At 37.1% G+C, this 26,607-nt stretch overlaps 1 pseudogene; it reads left to right on the forward strand.

The window, feature by feature from the left end:
- LOC148831675 (uncharacterized) overlaps positions 1 to 22,160 on the forward strand; it is a 46,880-nt pseudogene extending 24,720 nt beyond the window's left edge.
- Positions 22,161 to 26,607: the final 4,447 nt, after the last annotated feature.

Consider the following 26,607-nt stretch of genomic DNA (forward strand, 5'->3'; position numbering starts at 1 on the left):
CTCCGAAAAACACAGTCACTCATAGAATTATTGAAATGAAGAATGATATAAAAAGTACGCTGATAGAGTGCGTTAAGATGAGCAGATGTTTTTCACTGCAATTAGATGAGTCTGTAGTCGATTTGGCCAATTTGCTCGTTTACGTTAGATACGAGTTTGAGGGTATGTCCCATGAGGACTTTCTGTTCTGTAAGCCGCTACCAACAGGAACTACAGGAGAGCACATATTTCAGCTTCTGAATGAATTTATCGAAGAGAATGGCATCGACTGGATAAAATGTGTCGGAGTTTGTACAGACGGTGCTAGAGCAATGACAAGCCGACATAACGATGTAGTTGCATGAATTAGAGAGGTTGCTGCAGAAATTAATGGACGCATTGCAACATCCACCGCGAGACCTTTGCAGTCAAGAAAATGCCTGACGATTTAAAATCTGTTAGACTCTGTTGTGAATTGTATCAAGGCTAGAAAAATTAATTCACATCTGCTTTGCTCGACTAAACAGGCTCACCCCTCTCACTGAAATGGTGCTTTTTTATTAGTTGTGGTTACTGTTTTTTTCTGTAAAACACTTTGAGAAGCCACCTTTAAAGGCGCTATATGAAATAAAGTTTATTATTAGAATATTTATTATATGTATGTGTGAGTGTGTGTGCACGCGCGCTCATGTTGGTCATTGAGAATTTCTGGGGTTCCTATGAGATGATGACTTGTAGGTGGTACTTGGATGCTTTGGTTGGAGTAGGGGTGGTACTTGGTCCAAAAAGTTTGAGAACCACTGGCATAGGGGAACAAAGGCTGGGAGAGTGGAGGAGGCAAGAGAGGGGAGAGGCAGAGAGGCCACTCAGGTGGTGCAAAGTGGAGAGAGGTGAAGAAAGGTGAGAAGTCGAAACCTGCATTAGAATAGAGAAGATTACACGAAAAACAAGTCTGTCATTGAAAGAAGGAGAAAGGTGTGAACCTAGTTTTAGGATGAGTTTCGTTTCTGTTGCCTTTCTGCTATGTGAGTTGAGAAACCCTTCTTTGAGAACAGAGACAGAGAGATCAGTGTGATCATGGCCGTCTGAGGTGAAATGAGAAACTATGGGCTTGGAGAAGTCTTTAATCTTAATAGTCCTAACATATTCTCTGAAGCGGACTCCTAGTCTCCTTCCGGTTTCCTCAACGTAGATAACTGGGCATTTTTTGCGACAGATGCAGTAAATAAGGTTGCTGGAGGTACAAGATGTCATCTGAGTGATCCAGAATTGCTCTGAGTGGCCCTGAATGAGCATGTTGTTAGATATGTATTTGCAGGTGATGCAGCGAGATCTGTTGCAGGGGAAGGTGCCTGGTGGGGATGATTGCTGAGTGCGGTCAAGGGAGCTGTAAACAGAATAATAATAATAATAATCGCTTTCACTTATATAATGCTTTTCTGGACACTCCACTCAAAGCGCTTTACAGGTAATGGGGATCCCCTCCACCACCACCAATGTGCAGCATCCACCTGGATGATGCGACGGCAGCCATAGTGCGCCAGAACGCTCACCACATATCAGCTATCAGTGGAGAGGAGAGCAAAGTAATGAATCCAATTCATAGATGGGGATTATTAGGAGGCCATGATTGGTAAGGGCCAATGGGAAATGTGGCCAGGATGCCGGGGTTACACCCCTATTCTTTACAAGAAACGCCCTGGGATTTTTAATGACCACAGAGAGTCAGGACCTCGGTTTTACGTCTCATCCAAAGGACAGTGCCTGTTTACAGTATAGTGTCTCCGTCACTATACTGGGGCATTAGGACCCACATAGACTGCAGGGTGAGCGCCCCCTGCTGGCCCCACTAACACCTCTTCCAGCAGCAACCTTAGATTTCCCTAGGAGGTCTCCCATCCAGGTACTGACCAGGCTCACACCTGCTGAGCTTCAGTGGGTTGAGAGTTGTCCTGGAGATAAAAAGTCTGGAGAAAGTCTGTTAGGGTGGAAGGGAAGCGGTTGTGAGACCAGGAGTTCCTGATCGAGTTGATGATCCGAGGTCTGTTTTTGGCCTATCGATAACATGGGTGGGGTATCCCTGTTAATGAAAAAAATTATTGATTTTGAGTACTTGGTTCTGGATCACTGCAGAGTCGATGTAGCCTGAAGAACTGTGAGAAGAGGAGAGAGTTTTTGGTATGAGTGGGGTGAAAAGAGCTGTGCAGGAGATACAGTGGTGTGAAAAAGTGTTTGCCCCCTTCCTGATTTCTTATTTTTTTGCATGTTTGTCACACTGAAATGTTTCAGATCATCAAACAAATTGAAATATTAGACAAAGATAACACAAGTAAACACAAAATGCTGTTTTTAAATGAAGGTTTTTATTATTAAGGGAAAAAAAATCCAAACCTACATGGCCCTGTGTGAAAAAGTGATTGCCCCCTAAACCTAATAACTGGTTGGGCCACCCTTAGCAGCAACAGCTGCAATCAAGCGTTTGTGATAACTGGCAATGAGTCTTTTACAGCGCTGTGAAGGAATTTTGGCCCACTCATCTTTGCAGAATTGTTGTAATTCAGCCACATTGGAAGGTTTTCGAGCCTTAACCGCTTTTTAAGGTCATGCCACAACATCTCAATTGGATTCAGGTCAGGACTTTTACTAGGCCACTCCAAAGTCTTCATTTTGTTTTTCTTAAGCCATTCAGAGGTGGACTTGCTGGTGTGTTTTGGATCATTGTCCTGCTGCAGAACCCAAGTGCGCTTCAGCTTGAGGTCACGAACAGATGGCCGGACATTCTCCTTCAGGATTTTTTGGTAGACAGCAGAATTCATGGTTCCATTTACCACAGCAAGTCTTCCAGGTCCTGAAGCAGCAAAACAGCCCCAGACCATCACACTACCACCACCATATTTTACTGTTGGTATGATGTTCCTTTTCTGAAATGCTGTGTTACTTTTACGCCAAATGTAATGGGACACACACCTTCCAAAAAGTTCAACTTTTGTCTCGTCAGTCCACAGAGTATTTTCCCAAAAGTCTTGGGGATCATCAAGACATTTTCTGGCAAAACTGAGACGAGCCTTTATGTTCTTTTTGCTCAGCAGTGGTTTTCGTCTTGTAACTCTGCCATGCAGGCCATTTTTGCCCAGTCTCTTTCTTATGGTGGAGTCATGAACACACTGACCTTAACTGAGGCAAGTGAAGCCTGCAGTTCTTTGGATGTTGTTGTGGGGTTTTTTGTGACCTTTTGGATAAGTCGTCGCTGCACTCTTGGGGTAATTTTGGTCGGCCGGCCACTCCTGGGAAGGTTCACCACTGTTCCATGTTTTCGCCATTTGTGGATAATGGCTCTCACTGTGGTTCACTGGAGTCCTAAAGCTTTAGAAATGGCTTTATAACCTTTTCCAGACTGATAAATCTCAATTACTCTGTTTCTCATTCGTTCCTGAATTTCTTTGGATCGCAGCATGATGTCTAGCTTTTGAGGATCTTTTGGTCTACTTCACTTTGTCAGGCAGGTCCTTTTTAAGTGATTTCTTGATTGTGGCAGTAATCAGGCCTGGGTGTGGCTAGAGAAATTGAACTCAGCTTTCCAAAGATGTGATAAACCACAGTTGATTTATGTTTTAACAGGGGGGGCAATCACTTTTTCACACAGGGCCATGTAGGTTTGGATTTTTTTTTCCCTTAATAATAAAAACCTTCATTTAAAAACAGCATTTTGTGTTTACTTGTGTTATCTTTGTCTAATATTTCAATTTGTTTGATGATCTGAAACATTTCAGTGTGACAAACATGCAAAAAAATAAGAAATCAGGACGGGGGCAAACACTTTTTCACACCACTGTAGCTGTGTGAATCTGTGGGTTTGTAATAGACCGCAGTAGATAGTCGGGGAAGGTTAATAAATAAATGTATGTGTAGAAATGAAAAAGTGGTGGAAGATATGTTAACTGTATATTTGAGGGATGGGTGAGAGTTAGTGAATTGATGCAGGAAGTGCTCTAGCTGTTCATTAGAGTATGTAGCAGCACCGACACAGTCATCAATGTATTGTTTGTAGAGATCAGGGACAAAGCCAGTATAGGGAGCAAAGAAGCATTCTTCTACCTAGCCGACAAAAATATTGGCATAGCTAGGTCCAATCCTGGTGCCCATGGCGACCAATATCAATAAACACTATAGGTCTCTGCAAGATGCAACACCTCTATACAGTAGCTCCAAAGGAGGAATGCCTAGTCAAAGAGGAAACTAATGGTTTACATGAAGAGGAGCTTGCCAGTTTTTTCATGCTAAGTTCATTACACTAAATTTAATTGTGCATGACGTTTCTTGCAATCAACAATGATTTTAGCTTTGTTATTAGTGAGTAGAGCACCTTTGTCCTGATATCATAGTTTCAGTACACTAAATCTACATCATTCTTGGAGTTTTGAAAACACTGCAGATCAATGGCTGTGTATACAGATAACAGAACATAAAATGTGGCTCATTATTTTAGCTGATCTTTATTTATATCTATATTTTGTGATTCTGTGTGTATTACCTTAGTCATCTTTTTAACTTATTATCTCAGGATTTTGACGCTACAGTAGCTTTATATGTTCACAGTAGTAAATATTGTAAGGTTACTTCTCAATTTCAATTCAATTCAATTCATTTCTATATAGAGCCTTTCACAACAAGGTTGCCCCAAAGCACTTAACAAAGCTGTGCGACAGTATATGTCACACCTGAAGAAGGCTCCAAGGCCGAAACGTTGTGTTTTCTTTCTTCTTTTTTTCAACATGGAATAAACCTATTACTTGTTCCTGTGTGACAATAGATGACATTACAATACAGAAAGAGAAAAAGCCAGAAGACAACAGAGGAGAGGAACCAAAAACTCCTCTGTAAGGAGAAAAAAAACCTCTAGGGGTCCAAGGCCAACTGGCTGCCCAACCCCTCTGGGCATGCTAACATTATACAATTCTATAAAAATACTAAATGTGGAATATTAGGTCTTCCATCATGTCCTTATGTGTGCCAGTACTCCATGCAGTTCTCTGTAGACCAGCAAAACCTCCTAAATGATAGCTGTATTCACGGTGTCCCTCTTGGATCCATAGCAGTAAGGCAGCATCCAACTCAGACATGTTGACATGTGGGGAGGAGAATAGGACCACCAGCAGCCATAGTTGCAATGAGTTATGATGTAAGGTGTGAGTAGGCTAGGCTGAAGTAATAGGTTTTCAAGTAAACCTCTTATGTCCTCTAGATTAATGTGAAGGAATATAGGTCTAGAACAGACATCACTCCAGTTCTTTTACACCTGCATCGTCTTTTAATCTCCTCTGCTTTATGAAGACTCTGTTGATGACATACTAATCATTGCATGACTTGTATTATCTACTCTTGTACTTTGCATTCCCAGGATTTTCACAGGCTAACTATTTGTTTGAAAACTGAAATTGGCAAGTTGCTCTGTTCTGTTCTGATCCCAAACTATACTATTTTCTATAAAATGGGTCATAAAGCCAGAGACATATCAAGTATCATGTTTTTTTACTTTACTTATAGTTAAGTATTCTGGGGTCAGTTCCTCTCAGAAGGTGCTTTTTTACTGTACATATTATATCTGTAGGTCAACAATGCAAATATATTCTTCAAATAACATGGATCTATGCACCTATATTGTCATGGATGTCAGAAGGGACGAACCACGGAATGGCAGGAGAGCGACAAAAGACCCTGTGCGCAGCGGCGGAACGGGGGTTAGTCCGGGCTCAGCTGTTCAGGAAAAGCCGTATAGAAACCAATGCCCTTAGGCCACAGAAGTGGGGTGACCTGGTGCTAGACAGGTCTCAGGGCATCTGAACCTCATGCTGAGCGAGGAGGAAAGCGTGACCCAGAAATACATAGTCCCAGACAGAGACACACTGGAAGGACAAGCAAAGCACAGGAAACTAGGGACACGACAGAGTAGGAGCGCCCTCTAGTTGTAGAGGGCGTGACATATATAACCCACTATAATAGATTTGAATGAAAGGTGTTTTAGCAGAACAATTTAGAAGGTCTTTAAAAAAATTGCTTATCAATATTTTAAATTTTTTTGTCCTAATTGATTTTATCTTGTATTCATTAGATATGAAATACACTGTTTTTTTATAACAGGTTTTTGCAAGTCAATGTGAAGAAAAAGTTAATTTTTTATGGCATTGGGATTACCTGGCTGAAGAACAAACCACAATTTTCTTATCCACTATCACATTTGCTTGCCAGTTAACTGTTACAAGTACATCTAAAGATTGACTAACATGCAGAAAAGCCTTCACATGACATAAATCATGTGAATCATTTATTTTTTAAATATTATTTAGTGTCACAATTAACAACAAATATATGATCACACAATAAATTATAATAGGTTCTCTTGTCTGAGTTTTATTTTAATTTCCAGGAACTGTGTATACTTTACCATAGTTTGTTTTAATTTTCTGTCTTTTTTCCTGATTCATAATGTCAGCTGTCTTTGTATTTATGGTACAAACATACCCTGAGAAATCAATGTGACAAGAACAAAGTTCTTTAATTGACAGTAGCACATTATATACTGTTAAATTTGCTATATATTGTGTTTTGATAGTTTACTGATACTTCAGTTTGAATTTTGTACATTGGTTTTAACCATATGTTTGTGTTCATGCAGAGACAATAGATGACAGATTAAATAAATGACCATTGATTAGTTGGCTGATTATGATGAAAGATTTGGCATGGGGCTCAGAGGGGCAGGAATAGCTGGAGTATGAGAGAGACTAATACCAAATGTGTATTGAAATCAATTTGTCCCCTTGCCAGTACTAAACTCTTTGAATTGATTAAGTTGCTTGTTAGTTATCCTACTAGCTCAAAAAGTATAAATCTGTGAAATTGGACGAGAAAATCATCATGTTTAAAAGTACAATTTCCACCAGCCAGGTGACTGCACAGATGTACTGTATTTGGACATGTCTCATGTTATGTGAGATGCAACTCAAGCATTAATAATGCACATGTTTCTGTTTTATTGGTGCATGGTTTATGCTGTGTAAGGAATGTTGTTTATTTAAATTTGGCATTAGAGAAAACTAACTTGAATTTTGTAGATTAATCTTTAATTGAATAATTCTTTGTTGTTTGAAATATATGTTTACGTGGATATAGTGAAAAAATATAATTTAAAAGAATGTGTGAACATTTTCAGCTTTTTAAAAGCATGTATCCAAAATATTTTACATTATTTTACATTAAAGTACAAAGAGGCTGAATAAGAACATTTTTATTCATTCTTCTTAATTGCAATATATAGATTCACTGATATCTTGCAATCCCTGAATAGAAAACTATACTTTTTTATAATGCTCTACTATCAATGATTAGGAATTGATCTAAGTTTGATAGCAGCATATATTCTTAGCAGTCGTTATAAACTATTTCACACAGTGCTTCTAGAAGAAATAATCTTATTGCTTTACAATATTTAAAAACCAAATTTCACAAAATAAAAGCAAATAACAAAGTCAAGAATATAGTTACAGAAAATAAAACATTTATTTCATAATTATTATTATGAAATGGATTTATAGGCTTAAAACACACAATAAGAGATAAACAGATAATGAAGACTGGAAAGTGAGAAAATATTTTTTAACATAGAACTGAGTATGATCTGCATAGAAATAATCATTTTGTTGTAATTTTAGTAGTTGACTAATAGTAAACAAATAAATACTAAATAGCAGAGATTCCAGTCCTGTAGAACACAGGATACAACCATCATGACAAACAAGACAAATAAAATGTGTACACTAGTAAAAGTAAAGAAATTGTTTGCCATGTCCTTCACTAAAAATTAAGCTCAGTAACAATGACACAACATAAATGATGGCAAAGGACATTAAAACAAGAAAACAAATGTTAAAAGAATATAAAAAAAATAATAATGCTAAAACAATTCCTACGTCAAAATAAAACAAAACAACACTAACAGAACAGTAGTGCCTCACACTACAAGCAAAACATAACAAATGTTAGAATAAAAAAAAAACATAACAAAACTACCAGTTATGAACATGTTGTAATCAGAATTACATAAATCAGAACCCAAGATCTGTCCAGTTCCTTCTTCCTGGGATATCTAGCCAGTCACTGGTTGGGCCTTTTCTACCAGGCTCCCTGAACGGTACCCTCTTGTGAAGCCAAATCACCACAGGCAGCTTTGGTCTTCCAAATACAAGAGCAGGCCTGGTTTTCTGAAGCAGCACCAAGTTATATAGATTGATGCTGCTCTGGCCGAAATCAGCGCCCGCTGGCTCGTGTCGGCACTGCAGTGTGAGCTGCAAGGAGCAACACAGAAAGAGACAATAAAAGATCACATTAAGAGCACAGAGAAGAGAGAGAAAAAAGGAGGGAGGAGGAGAAGCAGGAGGAGAGGGGGAGAGGAAGAAGAAAAAAACAAGGAAAGCAGGGAGAAGAGAGAGGACTCTAGAGGAGTTGGGACTTGAAGCTTGTGCCAGGCGAGAGCCCCTAATTTATAATCATCCAAACCAAAAATGACTGGAGCTAAGTATTTGAACCTTATTAAAGCATGCTATGCTGTGTTTTTAGGGAACTTGGGTTTAAAAGATAGAAAAATGGGAAGTACTGAGCTTGAAAATGCTGAAACGTTGAGCTTGGTGATGCTACACCAAGACATAGGTGTTTGAAAATGTTGACAATTTATTTTAATCTTCTAGACAGTATGAGGATTCAACGATAAAGGCAAAGAAACTATTGAGTTATATTGTGTGGGTGTACAGCCAGTCCATAAAAAATGGCCTCCCTGTCTGGAAGAAGAAGCCTTTGGGGAATGAACTTCTGTCACCCTCAATCACCTGACCAGTTGGGGAAAGACGATTAGTCAGGTGGGTATTTAAAAAGCAGGAAGTAAAGTCTTTATGTGTCAGTCTGTGAGTGAGATCTGTTGCCTAGAGATTTAAGGGCTGAGGTATTCTCTGTTTAACATCAAAGGAAGGACTGACCAGGAACTGTAGCCAAAGAAACATGAATAGTTGATCTTTACTATTTTGTTTAGCTTTTATGGAAAAGTGTGGAACAGAGTCTGTGTTCCAAAGACCTTGATTAGGACTCTACAGTATGTAGTTTATAAAGAGTCTCACTGAGGAACTGAAGTTTTGTTTGTTTTGAAGCCAGTGAGCAGCTTACAGTAGCTGTAAACAGTGACAAAGTTAGTTAGAAGCTCAATGAACAGCTAGGCATTTGTTCAGTTTGTTGCTGTGCTTTGCAGTGGGTGTTTTTGTTTCCCCTTCCTATAAAATAAAGAGCACTGTTTTTGAATCTTGGACCCACCTATTTGAGTTTATTTTGTTATGCCCTGCTCAGTTGGGAATCATAATAGTTAACAGAAAATATAGTGAAAATAAAAAAGTACAGTGAATTGCAAGCACAACTAAAAATGATATTACAACAACAGACAGAGAGTAAAAAATATTGTGCTTACTGTCAAAGCTAATAAAAAGGTTCTTTCACTATTAAAACAACAAAAGAATGGGATGAAAATGAAAATGAAAGGGCAATGGCTGACGTACTAAAAGTGAAATTTAGTCAACAGCATGCCTCAGGAAGCAGAACAAAGCTCTGTATTAAACAGTATTAGCATAGAAGAGACCTCCACAGAAATACAAGCAGTGACCTAGTATGACAAGACATTTCCTAACTTGCATACCCACCCTTGCATATTAAAACAAATATACCCTGTTGTGATGGAATTGACATTTTCCCCAGTGAACTCTTGCATTTCTGTCTGAGGAGAACAATGCACAATATCCATGGCTCAGCTGTCAGGGGCCATGTTTTCTATATATTATGAATGGAGTAGTCTCATATACCTTTAAGTTAAATATTTTGTGTGTATGAAGGCTGCATTTGATATGAATAGGTGAGTGTAGCTGATGCCAATACAGACATTTGTTTAAAAAGTCTTTCTGACACAATACTTTCTTCAAAAGTAGAATTTCAAGGAATTATTTATTAACGCACATGAATACCTGCACTATGCTCTGATGTAGAATATTTTAGTATTTGAGAACAGGTACTGTATTGAAATGTGACTTTTTTATGTACTACTGTGCATTATCCCCAGGTTCTGATTTCTGTGTCATTACAGTTGCCTAAAAATATTCCATAAGCTTTATGTGGTGTTTAGAGTTATCCAGTTTCTGACAATTTTATATGTATTAGCATTTCATTGTTGTCATTGTGCATGTCTTGTCATAACTTATAATATGGAACAGTAAAAATAAAACGAATGTATCTAAAGTTACAAGTTGCAAGTCTTGTCTTTATATGTGTTGAAGAAAACTATTAATTTATAATAATAAATTCTGTATTGACAAAGATGGCCATTGTTAATTAAATGTAGATAATATTATAGCACATTTGTGATGCATAACATTTATGACTATTTCAATTTGCATCTTCAAGGAGAATGTTATTTGTACACAATGCAGACGATACATATGCCATCTCTTAATGGTTAGATAGGAAGATGGATTTCCAGGGACAGAAACTTGAAAAGATTATTGGATTATACCTTCTACACTCTGAGAATATATATTCATTTATACAATATTTGGGAAGACTTTGATCATTAGTTTCAAGACAGAATTAAGTGTTGCTGTGCCTCTTCCAGAGAGGTCCCTCTATCTCACCTCTGTGGTGCAGGACACACAGAGGCCATTCCATGTGGTTTCTGATTTAAAGTTTTTTCTCACTGATAAGGAACCATCCCAGAATGGGGATACAGCCCAACTATCATGATCAATGGCCATTCCTGGCACCTATCTGTCTCTGAGATTCTTACGAACATCTGGATTGCAGTCCTAGGGTCAGAGTTTATTGTTACTCATCCCTTGAAGTGACCAACCAATCAGGAACCTGCAGGGAACGTGGGTCCCGAATGCCTGCCAAACTCTCGACCAATCAGAAGCTGTATTTTCTCTAGTTAAAAAGGCATGAACAGGCCTCAGAATTTTCTCCTCTGTTCTCTCTCGCACTCAACTCAAACTCAACCACGTAACTGTCAGTGCTGAATTTCGTTCATTCTAAGAGATGAGCCAGGGGGAAGCCCTACGTCAAGCCCCAGCAAGACTTCCTGTATCACTAGCGACACCGTGAACGTCCGCCTGATCAACAGAACGACATACCATCGGACTGTCGATATCTGAATAATTTTATTCAGAAGTAGCCACTTGGGTGGAGCAAAAAAATGGTTTGCTCCAGGCATAAAGATTGACCTGCAGTCACTTTCTGTGCACAGTGAATTTCTAGTGCAGCTGACAAACAGACACTCTTTATCTGTGGCTGCACCAGGACTGGTTGGCCAGGAGCCAAGGAAGGACAGATTGGATACCCCCTCAACAGAGTCTGTTGGCTGATCCTTTGCTGTCCGTGGGGGAGATATAAATCCATAACTGGATAAGTAAATCAAATATTCTACATTGCCGATCGAGAATTCAATTGTATCTCAACACAGGTTGAAGCATATTCTCTGTATCTTTTTGTGTTTTGTACCTCTTGTGATATTGTACAATATATTGGTAATCCTCACTGTAAGATCTGCCATCTGTATCCAGGCAGACTGATCTATTTTTATATGCACAGTTTCATGTATTAATAAAAATATTCCGAGTATTTGCATCTGTGTGTGTGCGTTGCTGATTGTTCTGACGATTGATCCTCTTATAGCCATAAAATAATCTCCTCGTGATCTACTGTTACAATTAATAAATTGTTCCAGTAAATTGTAGATCTCCTCGTGATCTCCTCGTGATCTACTGTGAGCTACTGTGATCACGTGATCTCCCCGTGATCTACTGTTACAATTAATAAATTGTTCCAGTAAATTCACAAAACTTCCACAGTGTTTTAGTTGATAATTTGTAGGAGGATATTTGATAAAAACACACTGAATGTAATTGTATAATCATGAGTTTTTAAACCTGCCAGTCATTGCTTTTGGCAAAATTATATTTTTTATAACAGAGAATTATAAGATAACAGAATTCAAAATAATCTAGGTGATTTACAGTATGATCAGGATTCTTTCTTAAGCAAAGATGACAGCTGTCATTTCAATAAAATGATGCTATCCCTCAAGTGGTTACTAGGTCAATAACTCCATTGTACATTAATGTGCTGTGTCATTATTTGCAGCTGAATGGCACTGGGGTTTATATTCATACATAGATTGTCACACATGTACTGTATATATGGGTTTATAAACAACATGAATTGACAGAAATTGACTTCGTATAGTCTATTCAGATGACTAATAATGACTTATAAATATGCTCACTGATGATTTTGCAATTACCACTTCTATTGTGTTACAAGTTAAAATGTCAAAAAATGTTTAAAAATCCCTGATAGCATGATAGCCTTATTTAATAAAAAATTATATTTTCTTAAATAAGCAAAAAGGTTTGTATTTCCTATGTAAATGTTAAATATGAATGCTATTTGAAGTAGAAAAGTAACAAGCAGACTCCTAGTTTACTTTCTGTACAAAATGTAAAGGGGGAATTGGAATCAGGTGGTTGAATAATTGTATAACCAGTAAATAAGGCCTAAAATTAGCCATTCTTGTCCCACACTATATAATGCTCAGAAACTGTGAGTTTGGTCTTCAGCATACTGTTTATGGGAAACACATCATGTCACGGTCAGAGAACCAGAAAAATAGTAATTTATGCCATTTATGTGTACATTTGGGGCTCCATCTATCCACTGTCAGATGTGTACAAATGGAAAACATTCTAGACCAAAGTATCTCTACCCAAGACTTGTGATCCTCCCAAGACTATCCTGAGGAAAATAAGATAGATCAATCTGGATGTCAAATAACTCCAGAGGAACATCTAAGGATCTGCAGATCTCTGCCACTGCTGGAAAACATTGAATGGCAAATGTTTTCATGGTAAAATGGCCAGGAAAAAAATAGCTCTGTAAAACGAATATTGCTGCACATCTCAAGTTTGCCAAAGAGCAACTGGATAATCCACAAGACTACTGCAAGAATATTTCCTGGACAAATGAGTTAATAATTGAATTTGTTGGCCATAATGCAGAACTTTTGTTTTTCAGTAAAAATCAAACACTGCCTTACAGCTCAGAAATGGCGGTTGGCATCATATGGTTTGAGGCCGCTTTGCTGTCTTGGGATCCAGACAGCTTGACATAATTGCCAAAATGATCAGCAAGAAAATTCTAAGGAGAGTTTCAGGCCATGCGTCCTTCAGGTGAGATTTAGCCAAAAGTGGGTCATGGGCAGGACACACAGACACAATAATGCACACAATTAACCTACCAGCATGTCATGTATGGGAGGAAATTGGAGCACCTAGAAGACCATGTTAACAAGGGGAGAATATACGCCACGCAGATGTCACCCAAGGAATTGAACCCAGGGCCCCAGCACTGTGAGGCAGCAATGGTAACGGCTGCAACACCATGCTGCCCTTGGGTGAGTTCATTATGCAATAATTGGCTCAGAAGACACATTCTCATTCTTATCACATTCAGGTGTGATATTGTATATTTAGAGCCTCGTGGGGTTAGCTGCTGGTTGGTTTCAGAATAACAAACTATTGCTTTACTGCTGTTCTGGTGAATACAGACTCCTGCATTGCACTCCTCAAGTTCTCATAAGTTTTTAATGCTCTTAGGCAGCTTGAGCCACCTAATATACCTGTAGGTTGAGTACTGTAACAGTCATTGCTGTACAAGGAAGTGCCACCAGAATCTAAGAATTCACATACTTACACACATGATGATATTTGCCATTGGGTCTTTTTTGTTAATTATTAATCCAAATATATCTTATTTATTTGTGTTATACATTTAATCATTCTTTTCATCTTGTATTAGGACTTTAATGAAGATCAATGTACAGTACGTTTTAGGTGTAAAATACTAGGTCTTTCATGCTCAGATACAGAAAAGCCATGTTATAGTTTCTTGCAAAACTATTTTAAAAATATGATTTTACAAATGTTTTTTGAGATATCCATGCATTCAGTTTTAATTACTTTATCCAATACAGGGTTGCAGGAGGATGCGGAGCTTATTCTGGAAAGCAATGGGCACAAGGCAGGGTACAACCTTCAGGGTTCTCCTGAAGAAACTGGATGGCACCCAGTCCACTGTAGGGCACACATTGGCACAGACACATAGTCATATCAGGGCCAATTTTCTGAGAAGCCAGTTAACCTACCAGTTACCAGTTACCAAACACAAGGAGAATATACAATCTCGAAACAGACAGCACCCCAGGTCCAGACTTGAACCCACGGCTCCAGAGCTATTCAGCAATGCTATCCACTGCACCACCATGCTGCTCTTTTTTTGAGACCTCTTCAACCTTTTTACAAAGAACAACAGAGCATGTAAGTAGACTCAACCTGAGCCTTTTTTTAATGAAATATTGGATTAAATGTACACATATACATACTTCATTATAGAAAGGTGTAAAGTTATGCTGCCTAAAACACCACTTGCAAGATTGAACCAGCATTAGAGAGAAGATAATGTAAAATACAGAGCTTATGTGTCAGGTGGTTAGTGTACTCACACTGATGAGCTGTAGAGGTCACTGGAGCATAAAAAACTGAAGGAGCTTCAACCTGACTCCTGCCTGACTAACCCTGGCAACATGCAGAAAACTATACTCCACAATTAAGGGATCCTGCCTACAGTCAGTATGGAACACAGCCTCCAGATTGTAGACCTCATCATATACCCGAATGGAGATTTTAATCACTTGAGCCCTAAGTTATCTGCCTTCATTAAACTTTTAAACTTCTAAACCCTCATTGAGTTTATATAATGTTTTTTCCAAGGAACACTCTACATGTAAAAGAAAAAAACTGAGATGAATAACGTCTCCTACAAATAATTATAGTTTTTCTTAATTCATCACAAGTACAGTATAATGAGCATTTAAATAACCTTTCAGGCAGAATTATGATTATACAGTAATTAAATCTTATTTTAGAAACTAGAATTATTCTGTTATCAAAAACATATACAACAGTGTATTTCATATCATAGAGGGAGATCTGGATATTTTCTTTGTACTTTGAAAAGTTTATAAAACTACACAATTAGTAAAACTATGAACCAGATGCTCAGGTTTACAGTATCCAGCAAATTATTTATGTATCATAAAACATTATTCAACACAATGTCTCCTTTTAATGGTTGTCAAATCCTTGTTAATGATAAACCAAGATTATTGTAGAAATTTGTAGAAACCAATGTAAAAAGTCTTGCCACTCTCTGAGAAATAAATATATTTGTATTCTTGACAATATATTTGTATTGTCTTCTCTGTACTCCTGGATGGGAGACCTCCTGGGAAAAACTAAGGTTGCTGCTGGAAGAGGTGTTAGTGGGGCCAGCAGGGGGCGCTCACCCTGCGGTCCATGTGGGTCCTAATGCCCCAGTATAGTGACGGGGACACTATACTGTAAAACAGGTGCCGTCCTTCGGATGAGACGTAAAACCGAGGTCCTGACTCTCTGTGGTCATTAAAAATCCCAGGGTGTTTCTCGAAAAGAGTAGGGGTGTAACCCCGGCGTCCTGGCCAAATTTCCCATTGGCCCTTACCAATCATGGCCTCCTAATAATCCCCATCTATGAATTGGCTTCATTACTCTGCTCTCCTCCCAACTCATAGCTGGTGTGTGGTGAGCGTTCTGGCGTACTATGGCTGCTGTCGCATCAAACAGGTGGATGCTGCACATTGGTGGTGGTGGAGGGGAGTCCCCATTACCTGTAAAGCACTTTTAGTGGAGTATCCAGAAAAGCGCTATATAAGTGTAAGCAATTATTATTATTATTATTATTTGTGTTCAAACTAATAATAAAATGAAACTTATTATATCTCAATTAAAGTAAATTATAACATAAATTAACTTTTTTAAAAGTAACTTCACAGCAATGGGTTCAGTATATAATTCCAGGACGTCCTTCTTTGTACTGTAAGTACTGTTTACACTCATGTTATTTGTTTGTTTTACACTATTCCAAAGAAATCTGACATCACCTAAGCACCAGCTGAATGAGTGGAAGATGAACTTGGGTCATTGTCATTATCTTGTTTTTGAGAAGAGAGTTGCCAGTATGTCAAAGATGGTACTGACTCAAAAAGGCTAGTCAGTAGTGATTAACACATTTTGTGTCATACAATCACCCCAAAAAATAAGTATCAAGGAAATAAACTTCATTAGGGAAATTACTTATAACACAATACTATTGAAGAAATGTTTGCATATCTCAAATTAAAAATTCCCTCAAAGAAATTGTAGTAACAGACAAATGAGTTCTGGAACCTGAGATGACGTTTAAGTAACTGAGTTTATTGCATGCAAGGAACAATAAGACCAAAGTATTGTTCAAGTTATACTGTAGGTACAAAACTTCCAGTTTATATAGCAAATTTCACCTGCTTCTGATTGTTACCATAGTAATGGGGGGGCACCTATGTTTGGACATTCCTAAGACCTTGAACACTTTTAATGGTCGGTTTAATCTTTCCTTAATTAGGGGGTCTTTATCTTGCACTTGGAATTTCATATCAATTAACTCCCATCCCAACATAACTCAAAGGTGCCTAAGCATGGAACGTCCTGTGTTACAAGAAGTCTTTGTGCAGAAAGAAATCAGTTAACCCCTTTTTCACATCTTATATCTTTCTTCAAAATTAAGAGTGTATAAAATTTAATCACATGCACATTTGTGCTTACTTTGGGACAAAAATGTCCATTTTATAAACAGGTAGTTATATATACCCATTTAATTCAATAACACATTCTTTATCTAAAATAAAATATATACTGATGGAAAAAAGAAACGTAACACCTCCTCCCTCCACACTCTGGCCCTCCTGTCTGCGTGGAACAGGCTGAAGAGTGACACATCTGTGAAGAAGACCTTTTAATGACAAACATTAAAAGAAAGAAGCTTCCTAAGGAAATCCAGATTTGTTCTTATCCAGATGGACACCAAGGAACATGTAGGACACATTTAATACATCAGTACCCTGGACTTTAATGGGGATAGTAGGAGTTCTTTTCCTTCTAAAGTCTACTACAAGTTCCTTACTTTTGCAGATGTTAAGTTGTAAACAGTTGTCTTTACTCCAAGCCACAAATTTGTGAATCTACTCCCTATACTCAGTATTAATGTCTCTGTTAATGAGGCCAACTATTGAAGAATCATCAGAAAATTCTGGAAGATGAAAGGAAGGGTTATATTTGAAATCATTGGTACATAAGGTGTACTACAGTGAAACACATCAGAGACTAAATCCTTAAGTTTCACTGATTGTAGTCTTTTCTGCAGGTAGTCCAATATCCATTTAAGCTAGGGGGAGCATAAGTTCTTTATATTTCCTTCCAAGTATATGGGGCCTAATAGAACTGAAGGTGCTTGGGAAGTCAAAAAACATAATTCTCACTGAGCTCCCGGCAGTTTATTAATTCTCCATTTGATTTGAGGAAACATGTAAAGATGAGTAAGAGGTTTATTTTTATTGATTAGATTGATAGAACATTTAATGTAATTATTAGATTTTGTTTTAACATTAAATTCACTGGCAAAATCATCAACCATACACAACCATACACATAACTCGGCTTAAAATTTATTTTAAAATGGGTATTTATCTACACTGTATATGCAATATCATATTTGCTAAATAACTATCATTTCTAGATTCTTTAATTTAACATTTAAAATAAACTTTTCTGTGTAAACTCTTACGTTCCTTCACTAAACAATGAATACATGTACATAATCCAAATGAGCACCTTAATGAAATGCATTACAGAGTTGCAATAGGATATAATTGGACTATTAAAAAAACCTCTGCAATTTACCGAAGTTCCTCACACATGAAGAAGGCTCCACAGATGAAATGTTGTTTTCTTTCTTCTCTTTTCAGCATGGAATAAACCTATTACTTGTTCCTATATAAAAAAAAAACATTATGTTAAGGGAAAAACAATGAACAGTTGTTTTTTTGCTGGCCTGTATAATCTACCTGGATACTGGGAAGGTTTGCCTTGGAGCTCTTATTATGTCATGAAATTAAGTGGATATTTTAAAGTGGATATTATACATCTGTTCTTTAGAGTCTTGTTTGTTTTAGTAAAATCTCTTGTTATTCTTTCACCACTATGCATGTCATATATTGTACACTTCTAGTTTAAGTGTGGTGTTTTGCTGTAATGTGCCTCATTTAGATTTTACAAGTACATAGAATGGCTCTTTAAACTGCAAGAGTGATTTCAGATATGATAATCTCTGAATCTACTATTCCAAGAAACATCTATTGCAATTATGTTTGGTGGCCTTTGTTACTTTTTCTAATAACCATATTTTAATATTGAATGAATAATGCATTACAAAAACATCATATTTATCACTATCACTGTTTGGTGTGAAATGTGGTTTGCTTGCAGGGTGAAGAACTGTTTTACCATGTCTGCTCTCTTGCTACTCGATCCTTGGTAAGTTGGAGAGGTCTTCGTGTGAGTGTGTCCTTGTCTGTGTGTGCCCTGTAATGGACTGTTAGACTGTTGGAGTAAAGCAATCAGAAAATGGATGAATATGTGTGAATGTGTCTGTGTGTGCCTGGTGACAGACTGGTTGCTTGACGGGTTAGGCTCTGGCATCCCCTTTGACCCTGTACTGGATAAAGTAGTTAGAAAATGGATGAATGGATTTTAATGAGATAACAATATTGTGGCAGGCTGGTTTAATAAGAAGCAGTTGTAGTTACTGCAGACCGACCACTAGAGCCTGTTATGCAACCTCCAGTTACTCATACTGTAAATAGCCACGTTAGGGATGATGTAATCATTGGTCAACTGAAAACAGATTTAGAAATGTACATTCTCAAATAGGTGTATATGGGCTTGTGCTTGGTATTTAAGGGACTTGTATGTGCTTAGTGGTGTCTGGCATGTTATTTTGTGGTTGGTCTGAAAATTCAGACAGTGTAGTTTGATTTCACTTCTCTTGTTTGTGTGCATGCAGACCCTTGGCAATGCCCTGTTTGAGGGTAGAGCCTGTCGCAGATACCTTACTTTATATCTTTAAGATGTCCATAACTTCATTCTCAATAATAAAATGGCAGTTTCAAAGTCATTATTTTTCAATACACTGTCAATTTGAACATAATCTTTTCTGGGGGTACATAACAATATTTAATTAAACATGCATGTGGAGTTCTTAAATAGTCTGTATCTCCTTTTCTCTCATAACATTAACAATATAACATTCTATATAGTATAATAAAGAGCCATTGTACCTTTGCAATTTCAGACTTACTTTTGTGTAAACCTTAATTGAAAATATTTAACTTCTGGATATTCTGAAAGGATTATTTAATTAAAAAGCATATTATATTAGCAGTTCAATATTTATTCTAATTAAGGCAATGCTTTCTGATAATACAGATCCAGCCATTCAAAATTTGCAATGAATAATGACCATAATGTGTTATACATGCTGCTTTACAATGTGCTGTGATACCCAACAACCTTTTTATTTATTTTTTTAGTAATCTGATGTATCTGATGCAGTGATGTAGGACTGCCCTACTTTGTAAAACTGCCAATTTAATTTGTTTTAGCGTTTTGAGATTTATTTATTTTATTATGTTAAATATTAAATTAATATTAACATTAAAATAGGGCTGTTTTACAAAGCATAATTACTCAGATGGTTATATAAAATAGTTTATTATATATTGTTGTGAACATTATATGCTTTTTTTAGGTTTACATCCACATTAAAATAATCTACTGTATATTTTGTCTTAATGCTAATTTCTGCAATAAGTAATTAGGAAACAAATATACTTGTTAGATTTTGATTATGAAATTATTCAACATATTTCACAAATACTGTACTACAGTGACTTTAAAATCATATGATATTATACTGTATTTACTATATACACAGCTTATTTATACAGTATACTGATCATACTACAGTTCATTGACTTGTACATTATTGTTTCAGCATATCTTATGTAACTTCATGTGATTCATGTGTATGAATTGTAGTTTTTGATTCATGTGGCCAACAGAAATGCTATTGAGAAATGATGATGTAATAAACCTGACTGAATTATTATGAAACCTTTAATATCAACACAGCACAGCTAAACCTGTGAATAATAGTGTACACTTAACCAACAACACACATGTATATTAGGCAGTAAACAGTAAAATCACAATTATATTCATCATTGTATTAACAGTTAAAATAAGATACAAATTTTAAAACAAATTTGTTTAAAACAAATCTGAAATCTTTTAAAACATAAGTTATTAACCCTTCTGTATTTCATGTCTGCATATGAGATCACAGTGTCCAGCCAGTTTTTTGTCTTGATTATACTGAGGGTGTAAAGATTCAATGAGCACCAGGGAACTATTTAACAAAGTGAAATTACTCAGCCAGATAACTTTAGTACATATGCTGACAAATGTTAGAATTTTTGGCTTTCGCAAGGCAAGATCAAATTCAATTCAATTTGGAATTAGCTATGAATTTGGCCCCACTACAACAGCACAAACAAAGAAAACACCTGCATTTACTCATTGCTTTTGGGTTATTAAAAGTATGATTTTGTTCTTGAGCTATAGCGCCTTGTTTATGCCTTATTGGAGGTTAGCTGTTAGATCATGTCTGTCGAGAATAAGAGTAATACAATACAAATACAAAATAAATATAAAATAAATACATAGGTGTGTGTAAAATATGCTCATAGTCACTGTAAAAACAATAAAATAGGTGCAAAATGTGCATAGGTATATACAGATTGATTGTCCCAAAAAAAAGTACAATGGAGCAACATGCTGTCCATAGACGAGCAAATGAAGGGCTAACAGTCCTAGCCTAGGGCAGCATTATACACCCTGACAGCCGCCGGGAGGAAACATTCCCTTGAACACCGTAGCTGGAGCAGTCTGTTGCTAAAAGTGTTCCGCTGCCCAATAACAGTCCCATGAAGTGGATGAGAGGCGTTGCTCATGATGGCTGTGAGCTTGGTCAGCATTCTCCTCTCGGCCACCACCTCCAAGGGGTCAAGGCTCAGCCCCAACACAGAGCCAGCCTTCCTGATAAGTTTATTGAGCCTATTTGCATCTCTTGTCATGATGCTGCTGCCCCAGCACATAACAACGTAGAAGACGGCTGACAGCACCAGCTTCCCTTTATAACTAATCTTATTAGATCTCTCAATTCTAAACTCTACCAGTTTCTCACTAAAGACAAGGACAAAAAACTCAGTCATCTTCTATAGAAGAAAACCTTCAACACCCCAAACACCTTCACCAATCCTAACCTTGTTGTCACTATACCTTCTGACCTTTCCCTTTCACAGGATGAGCGATCCCTCCTCAGCAAAGGCCTCAGTTTTGTACCAGTTCCAGGAAGCTGGACATCCCCCAGACCAATGTCGACCTTAACTGCTTTTACCGCAGGATCCGTCTCAGAGCACATTTTGCTGATGATTCCTCTTTACAGGCAGCTGACAACAATCCGGTTATTGATGTCATTAACAACACTAATCCTAAACAGAGCTGTTGAGCTCCCGCCTCTGGCCATTTTCCACCAGTCGATTATTTCATTAACCAATGCACCAATCAAGCTCCCAAGACACTCTCTATACCCAGTAAAAACAGGTCCAACCTCACCCAAGGAGAAATTCAGGCGCTCCAGTCTCTCCGCAACAGAGATGATATCGTCATCAAACCAGCGTACAAAGGAGGCACTGTTGTGGTGTGGCGTCAGGACCTATATATCTTTGAAGCCTCTAGACAACTAACTGACACTTCTGCCTACTTCCCTCTCCAACAGGACCCTACCACTGACTACCAAAAGGAAGTGGTTTCCACCATCTCCCTTCTTATCAGCAGTAAGGAGCTCCCCCAGGAGGCGAACCGGCTCATCATTGAACATCCGCAGGTATCTCAATTTTACCTCCTCTCCAAAATCCACAAACCGGACACCCCTGGACGCCCCATCGTATCAGCATGCAACTGTCCGACTACTTACATCTCTGCCTTTCTCAACAGCCTCATGAGACCGCTGGTTGAAGGTCTTCCCTCATACATCAAGGACACCAACCACGCGCTCCAACTTTTTAATGATTTCCAATTTCAGGGCCCCGAATGCTACGTTTTTACCATGGACATCACATCTCTTTACACTGTCATTCCCCATAGATGGCCTTACAGCCCTCAAGCACACGCTGGACAAACGCACAGTGCTTGATCCACCTACCCACACCCTGGTACGCCTTGCAGAATTGGTCATCACACTGAATGCATTCTCATTTAATAACCTTTTTTACCAGGTGAGTGGAGTTGTCATGGGCACCAGAATGGGACCCAGCTATGCCAATATTTTTGTCGGCTGGGTAGAAGAATGCTTCTTCGCTTCCTACACTGGCTATGTCCCAGCTATGACCTCTACAAGCGATACATTGATGACTGCGTTGGTGCCGCCACATGCTCCAACGACCACCTTGAGTGCTTTCTGCATCATTTCACCAACTTCCACACGTCCCTCAAATATACGGTTAACATATCTTCCATTATTCTACCATATCTTCCATTATTCTTCCATTTCTAGACATCAACTTCTCCATCAACTACCCCCAACTCTCCACTTCGGTTTATTACAAACCCACGAATTCACACAGCTATCTCCTGTATAGTTCAGGTGGGTAGCTGCGTCAGCATTCATAGGCTGCAAAGGAACAAGTAATAGGTTTATTCCATGCTGAAAAAAAGAAGAAAGAAAACACAACGTTTTGGCCGTGGAGCCTTCTTCACCTGAAGCACTACAGTATATACAATACAGTTTGTATAATATATTTATATTCAGAAATTAATATAGTTTAGGACATTCAGAGACATTATACTTTTGTTATTTTTATTATCATTTGGCAAAATTTCCCTTTAGTTACATAATTCCATATTAATATTCCATATTAAGTTGATTTAAAAACAACAGTAAGGAAACATTAGAAGAAATAATCATTTCACTAACATCTACCTATTGATTGTCTTTGGCTTGTGAATCACACAGCCAAACTACACCACGTCATGCTGCAACAGCCTTATGCACAGCATTGAGTGTTAATGTGCCTTCTGAGTGGCTGCATCTGTATCAGTAATGCTGTTTTATACTGTTTGGTCTAGCTTTTAACATCTATTGTTATCTGTTACAAATCTATAATGAGTGTATAATATAATAGATAACAAAAAGAACAAAGGTAGAATTTGTCTCAATAAAGGATAATGTCTTTTGGAAGTCTATATGTTCACATAAAAAATAAATCAATCATTTGTATTATGTTATTGAAATACACAGCAACTTCTTATATAGTGATACATTGATACTTTATTAATGACTGAGGAAACTACAATTGCAAAAGCAAAATATCTCCAAAATACATAAAATCCCATTTCATTACCTTTTAAGACCAGATGAAACAATCAAAATATATCCAATACATACAAAATGTTTACTCAGATCAAGCTGTAATCTAACTGGAAAGCTTCCTATAGCTATTTTCAAACTGACCACCTCTGAAAAAGCTGATCTAATAGTTCAAATTGCTGTTCTTTATTATGTTTTCAACCATGCTAAGGATTAGGGATTATTTCTGTGTAAAATAACTATTCCCCACAGGTTTGTTTACTTATCGGGTAATGATCAATCAGATCAAATTCTTGAAAATTAATGTATATTTAGTATATTAAGTATATTTAAATGTTTTAATTGCAATTTACCATTGAGGTTCTGTACAGTATGTTCCACTTGAAAACATTTATGCAATATAGTTTTAATGATCACCTCGCCTCTAGATGAAGGCAGTCTGCAAGAATGAAGCAAATCAGTAACAAAAACCACATCAGACACCAGGGAATATTTTTAAACACATAAAGACAATGGGCCACTGAAATAACTGGTTTCTGGGTCAATTTACATGACGCATGACAAGACACCACTAGAAATGCTTCGAGTGGAGGGCCAGAGAAAAAAGAAAGACTCATTTAAAATTTAAATCTAAAATTTTATAATAGATTGAATGCTCATTTTTTATATATACATGGCATGATTTGTCTTACACATTTTTTAAGTAACAGTGTTAGACAATACACTGCCCAATCCAACATTTTTAAGGTAAAAATTAGAGCAAAAGAACACAGCGCTTTAGAAAAGAGACTTAGTGGCTGGCCAGCTCCTGGAAGCATTTTACACTATTGTTTAAAGATATTGTGCATCACCATTTGTATTGGGGATGTACTGTATCAGATATTACCTTGAGAAGAACAGATTTATCATTAAACTTCATGAGATATCTACAATGCATTGTATGTATGATGGAGCCAGATTTTTAGAACCTTGAAAGTCAGTAACAAGATCTTATATTGAATCCATGACTTTACAGACAGCAGATGTAGAGACTTAAGTGTAGGAGTCACATGTCGTCCATCATAAGAGTTCTGTCTTTAATGTTTCTGAGAGTAAAGTCTACGTAGGTTTCTAGTGTGGGGTACACAGGCTTCCATTTGGAAATGTAATTAATCCTTCCAGCACACTGCCCAAACATTATAGCCATGTTACCGACGCAATCAGTGGTTTTGTAGTCTTCTTTCAGGATCACTGATTTAATTGATCTGCAAATCCTACAGGATCCAAAGAGTAAATCCCCCCTAATTTCAGACTGTCTAATATCTACAGGAAGAAGCATATTTTGATACTTCCAGTGAAAAGACAGGAGACCCCTGGAGAGATATTTCCAAAAAAAGAAAACTCCACAGACAGAAAAACATTGATTTTGAGGGTATAGTGCAGTAGTACTAATCACGTTTAAGTAATATCATCTTGTGACCTTTTCTCTTAATAGCAAATTTATGCGCAGACTAATCCCCATCTCTGCCCTCTTACAATACATAATACAAGACCATTGATTGCATTAATTATCATTGAATTTTCAGAATTAATTTGGTGCAAATAAATTTATGTTCAGAAGTTCCTAGTTATTAGCTAAATGTGGAGGTCTACTGCTTGGGAAGAGGCAATACTATATTATAATTGCTTAGGGTGCCAACTCTTGCCAAGGAAAACCTCTGAATATTGAAGGATTGCTCCATTCTTCTCTCCTTTCTTTTAAGGCACTGGAAGAGTATAACTGTTTTTACATACAGTATTTTGATGTATTTAAAATGTCATACAAAACATGTGATTGCCAGCATTTGTTAAAGGTCACATTATTTATGTTACTTAATAGCAAAGCAATTCAATTTGAACTTTTACTTGTTCTTTATTTTTTTTATAAAATAAAAATTTTGAATAACTTTTCTTGGACAAAAATCCATGCCTGTTACCTAGGTTACCAAAGTATCTTTTAATTCATGTAATTATTATAAGACTTCCAATATTAAAACAATGCAGCTGTATTAATTGATTATGCAACCTCCATTCCTCATTCCTCAGTGTTTCTGTAAAGCTATCTCATGACAAACACTGTGTGTATTGCTGTTTTCTATACTTCCACACTCTCCCCCTCACACACAAGATAGTCAAGCAAGAACTTTTCCAGACTATTATTGCTATTATTTATAGATGGCAGTTTATTAAAGACTCATCATGTTTGAACTATATAAACAACAAATGTCTCAGGTCATAAAATATTTAAAATAGTTAAATGGAGAGATGTTAAATTATTCCTGCTGCCTCTGTTTCTGGCAGAAACAGTTTTGTTGAATAAATTCCTTTAAAAAGTCAAAAGTAATAATGGTTAATTATGAAGAATGTAATTTTAGCATTTTTAAATAAGTCTGAAATACTGATCAGATACAATTTTTTTTGCTGTTGGATCATAATTTAAGCAAATAAAAAATACAAACTATAATATAAAAAATGTAAGTAAGATCCAATATAAGTTCAGACATTGTAAGCCCCTGTATACATCTAGGTTTACATTTTGTTTTGCATGTTTTCTTTGTGTGATGATAATATTTTATCTATTTCAATTAACCAGTTCTGACTGGTTGCAGTTCATTAAAATAAAAGCATGCTTTCCTTAAAAAAAATGTGATTTGTAGGATGCCCATGTGGCCCGTATGGTCAATTGGAGAGGGAACAATCTTGGTGCACTTGAAACACAATGTTTTGATTATGTGCCAGGCAAGTAGTTCATTTCTAAAAATGGGTTAAATGGGGTACACGTATATTTAAATCAAGAGCATAAAAGATTAATCCCTGCTATTCCTGTCAGGGAAGTAAAATCTGTTAGAGCCAATTTTATCAGACTTACTATGAGGGAAATGAAAATGTATTATTAGACATGAAATTCTCCAGTGCAAACAGTTCAGGTTGGCTTAATAAATTATGTTGATGTATTGGGGTTGTTGTGATCTTGACAGTGGCATGGAGTGGGGTGGTCTTGGAGAACTCAGTTGTCTTCTGGTTTTCATTCTTTTTTGTTTATCTAGTCTTTAAGTTAAAGGAAGAAAAGAAGACCCT

Source organism: Atractosteus spatula, chromosome 6 (genome assembly GCF_055471065.1).
Source record: "Atractosteus spatula isolate fAtrSpa1 chromosome 6, fAtrSpa1.hap1, whole genome shotgun sequence".
Classification (NCBI taxonomy): Eukaryota; Metazoa; Chordata; class Actinopteri; order Semionotiformes; family Lepisosteidae; genus Atractosteus; species Atractosteus spatula.